The sequence below is a fragment of the Mirounga leonina genome, unplaced genomic scaffold (assembly GCF_011800145.1).
Source record: "Mirounga leonina isolate KUSES-001 unplaced genomic scaffold, KU_Mleo_1.0 Mir_101704, whole genome shotgun sequence".
Taxonomy (NCBI): domain Eukaryota; kingdom Metazoa; phylum Chordata; class Mammalia; order Carnivora; family Phocidae; genus Mirounga; species Mirounga leonina.
In genome coordinates, this window is record NW_023270184.1 from 1 (window position 1) to 5,341 (window position 5,341).

Consider the following 5,341-nt stretch of genomic DNA (forward strand, 5'->3'; position numbering starts at 1 on the left):
AAAAAAACATGGAAGATAGAGAAACCCATTCTGGAGAAATAAAAGAACTAAAATCTAACCAAGTCGAAATCAAAAAGGCTCTTAATGAGGTGATCAAAAATGGAGGCTCTAACTGCTAGGATAAATGAGGCAGATGAGAGAATTCGTGATATAGAAGAACAAATGATGGAAAATAAAGAAGCTGAGAAAAGATAAACAACTACAGGATCACGAGGGCAGAATTCGAGAGATAAGTGATACCATAAGACGAAACAACATTACAATAATTGGGATCCCAGAAGAAGAAGAAAGAGAGAGAGGGGCAAATTAGAGCAGAGAACTTCCCTAATTTGGGGAAGGAAAAAGGCATCAAAATCCAGGAGGCACACAGAACCCCTCTCAAAATTAATAAAAATAGGTCAACACCCCGACATCTAATAGAAAAACTTAGGAGTCTCAGAGACAAAGAGAAAATCCTGAAAGCATCTCGGGAGAAGAGATCTGTAACCTACAATGGTTGAAACATTAGATTGGCAAGAGACCTATCCATAGAGACCTGGCAGGCCAGAAAGGACAGGCATGATATATTCAGAGCACTAAATGAGAAAAATATGCAGCCAAGAATACTATATCCACCTAAGCTGCCATTGAAAATAGAGGAGAGGGAAAAAGCTTCCAGGACAAACAAAAACTAAAGGAATTAGCAAACACAAAACCAGCCCTACAAAAATATTGAAAGGGGTCCGAGAGAGCCTAAAAGCAACATAGACCGGAAAGGAACACAGACAATTATAGTAACAGTCACCTTACAGGCAATACAATGGCACTAAATCCCTATCTTTCAATAGTTACCCTGAATGTAAATGGGCTAAATGCCCCAATCAAAAGACACAGGCTATCAGATTGGATAAAAAAAAACAAGACCCATCAATATGCTGTCTACAAGAGGCTTATTTTAGACGCAAACACCACCAGACAGAATGTGATGGGTGGAGAACCACTTGTCATGCTAGTGGACATAAGAAGAAAGGTGGAGTAGCCATCCTTATATCAGACATACTAGATAGTAAACCAGAGTATAATAATGATAAAGAAGGACAGTATATCATAATAAAGGGGTCTAGGCCACAAAATATTTAACAATTTTAAATATTGATGCCCCTAACTTGGGAACACCCAAATATATAAACCAATTAATAACAAAACTAAAGAAAAACTTTGAAAATAATGCAATAATTGGAAGGGACTTTAACACCCCAATCACAGCAATGCACAGATCATCTAAGCAGACCACCAAGGAAACAGGGCTCTGCATGTCATACTGGACCAGATGGCCTTAACAGAAATGTTGAGAGCACTTCATCCTAAAACAATTATTAGTAGTAGTAGTATTTCAGCTGCTGAGCTAGGTTAGACAGCTTTTGGTCTGAGGGCATGTGTTTCAAGGACTGGCACTGTGTCCAATGATGAGGCGAGTCCATCTCCCAGTACTTACTTGTTTCATAAAACTCCCTCTCTGCCAGGAGTCTGGAGTCATTGTACACATTTTGCACATCGGGTCAGATGGATATTCAATCATTCATGGTCCCTGTGCTGAGCTGGGTTGGAGGGCTCCAAAGTAGTAGGGTGCTCAGTGCACCGTCAGGATGTGGACACAGCTTTCCTGTGCTGAGCTGTGTTCTGAACCCAGAGGTGTGGGGCCCAGGTGGCGGAGAATCCTTGGTGCTCTGATTTCCAGTGTCCCGCTCCCATATGAGAAATGGGAATGTGCCCCTGAGTATCCAGGCCATACTCACAGTGTGAAACTGGTCTAGGAGTTGCCAGGTGCATGGCAGGAGGTGTGGGCAGGTCGCTTGCAATGGGCAGGGGCAGAGAAGTGGGCAGAGAATTTGAGGAATAGCAGGAAGAGCTGTGCCTAAGGGCCATTTCTCTCCTTAGTGCAGCTTCAGTCTCTGTGGGGCTTTTATAACAGCCCTGGGGCATCACAATGCCTTCTTGTGATGTCACAACTATGTCCTGGCCAATCACCAGGACATTCTCAGGTTGTCCCCATTCGAGTGGCCAGTCACCAGGAAGCTCAGATTGCCAACGATCTATGGATTTCTCAGTGTCCCTGCTGACATCATTGTCTGGAAGCCATGTTTTAAAAGAAAGCAGATTAACTTTCCTTCAAGATGAAAAAATCATATTTGGGATGTATTCCTAGTGAAGTTCATGGTGAGGGAGAAAGGACTTCACCAGTAGAAAGCTAAATGTGTCACTCATTGTCACCATTCACTAAAACACAGACACCGATATTAATGAAGACATGGGTCATTAAGACCTCAGGAAACGTCACACTTCAGGGGTAAGTTGATACCATGGCAGTCGAGTAGATGCTACGCTCACTTCCTCCATCAAAGCTTAAGTAAAAGTGCAGAAAATGGGAGATATTATGTTTGGTATATCTTCGCACAATAAACCTAAAACTAGAAAGGAAAAGCTTTGTCAGAAGTCATTACCTGCTTGACAAAACAACATTCAGCTCTCATAGAAGGGGGGGTGACAAAATCCAGCCTGTCATGAAGTTCACAGTCTTCATGTCCAGAATCCAACGAGAAAGATCAAGCGGGAGGAGTTAAGACTTATCTCCTCCCTCAAATACAGCTACAGTGTTATCAGATCATTCTGAACACCCAGGACATCAATCAAGTATCTGGGAAAGCAAGTGCTGCAGGTCTACAAGTAGAAAAGTGACCACCATTTGGAAAGTAGGAGGTATGGAGACGTGAATCTGTTGTGACATAGCTGAGGATACAGGGGAGGGAAGGGGGGCTTGAGGAGGATACAGCAAAGTTTTATAAGCAGCGGAGCAGAAAATGGTAACATTTAGAAGTTTGCTCTTTTGGCGGTGTTTGTGGTTTAAAGGTGCTTAGTTGGGGAAGCCAGGTGGAATCCTGGGTGTGACAGAGTGGTCTCAGGATCCCTGGAGTCTCATGAAAATGGCAGGTGCCTGAGTGTGACAGAGTTCCCAGACTTCTAAAAGTTAAAAATAGAGCTACCTTACGACCCAGCTTTAGGAACGGGAACCCTGCCTGAGAACAGTGAGTCTAGCTGCCAGCTTTCTGCTTTGTATTGCCATAAACTGCTAACCGATTCATGGTTGTGCGATTGCTTTCCTGACATAGGGTGGCCAAAGGCAGCAGCATGGGAGATGCTCCACAAGAGGAACCACATGAATCCATGCTGAACATTTGGAGTTTTGGAACTCAGTCCCATGCCTGAGCTAAAAATGCTTGGACACAGGCAGGGTGAACATATGGTTTTGATGGTAACCAGGAAAACAGAGAGATGGATCACAAAGAATGAGAGTTGGACTTCTTCTTTGCTGATTTGGATGCCTTATATTTCTTTTTTTTGTCTGATTGCTGAGGCTAGGACTTCCTGTACTACGTTGAACAGCAGTGGTGAGAGTGGACATGCCTGCCGTGTTCTTGCACATAGGGGAAAATCTCTGTTTTTCTCTTTTGAGGGTCACATTTACTTTGGGTCTTTCCTATATGGCCTTTACGATGTTATGTTTCCCCTCCCTTTACATGGTGGAGTTTTTTTCATGAAACGATGCTGTATTTTGTGGAATGCTTTTTCTGCATCTATTGAGAGGGTCCTGTGGTTCTTGTCCTTTCTTTTTTATGTGGTGTTTCATATTGATTTGCAGAGGTTGAACCACCCTTGCAGCCCAGGAATAAATCCCACTTGGTCGTGGTAAATAATCCTTTAACTGTGTTGGATCCTATTGGCAGTATCTTGGTGAGAATATATGCATCCTTGTTCAACAGGGATACTGGTCTGTAAGTCTCCTTTTAATGGTGGTCCTTGTCTGGTTTTGGGATCAAGGTAATGCTGGCCTCATAGAATGAGTCTGGTATTTTCCTTCCATTTCTATTTTTTGTAATAGTTTCAGAAATATAGGTATTAATTCTTCTTTAAATGTTTGGTAGAATTGCCCTAGGAAGCCATCTGGCCCTGGACACTCGTGTGTTGGGAGATTTTTGATTATTAATTGAATACTTTGTACTGGTTTGGGGTCTGTTCAGGTTTTCTATAACTTCCTGATTCAGTTTTGGTAGTTTATGTTTCTAGGAATGTATCCATGTCTTCCAGATTGCCCAATTTGTTGAGATATAATTGGTTATATTTTCTTATATCTGTTTGCATTTATTGGGTGTTCATTGTGAGCTCTCCTCTTTCATTTAGGTGTTTATTTATTTGGGTCCTTTCCCTTTCCTTTTGATAAGTCTTACTTGAGCTTTAGCAATCTTATTAATTCTTTCAAAGAACCAGCTCCTAATTTCATTGATCTGTTCTACTGTTTTTTTGTTTTGTTTTGTTTTAATTTCTTTATCATTGATTTCTGCTCTAATCTTTATTATTTCTCATTTCCTGCTGGATTTAGACTTTATTGTTTATTTTTTCTCCACGTTCTCTAGGTGTGAGCTTAGGTTGTGCATTTGATACTTTTCTTGTTTCTTGAGGGGGGCCTGTATTGCTATATACTTCCCTCAAACCACTGTCATTGCTGCATCCCAATTATTCTCGACTGTCATGTTTTCATTTCCATTTTCTTCCATATTTCCATTTTCTTCCATGTATTTTTTAAATTCTTTATGTGCGTTTGACCCATTAATTCTGCAGTAGGACGTTTTTAACCTCCATGTGTGTGTGGTCCTTCTATTTTTTCTTGTGTTTTACTTCAGGTCTCATCAGCTTGTGGTCTGAAAATATGCATGGCACGATCTCAAACTTTTTCAAGAAGTTGTAGCCTGACTTACGACCAAGTATGTAATCCATTCTGGGGAATGTTCCATGTGTACACAAGAAGATGTAATTTCTGCTGCTTTAGGATGAAATGCTCTGAATAAGTCTTGAATATATATCTAGTAATATATCTATCTAGTATGTGCAGCTGGTCCAGGGTGTCCGTCAAAGCCCTTGTATCCTTTGCGATCTTCTGCTTAGATAATTCATCCATTGCCATGAGTACAGTGTTAATGTCCACCACTATTATTGTATTATTATCAGTGAGATTCTTTAAGGTGATTATTAATTAATTTATACATTTGACTGCTCCTAAGTTATGGGCATCAGTATTTACATTTGTTAGATCTTCTGGTTGGATGACCCTTTTATGATGATATATTGTCCTCCTACATAACTTTTAATCTTTGTTTTAAAATCTGTTTCTTCTGGCATAAAATTCCAGCTTTCTTTTGATGTCCATTAGCATGATAATTGGTTCTCACCCCCTCATTTTTAAATCTAGAGGTGTCTTAGTATCTAAAACGAATCTCTTATAGACAGTATATAGATGAGTGTTTTTTTT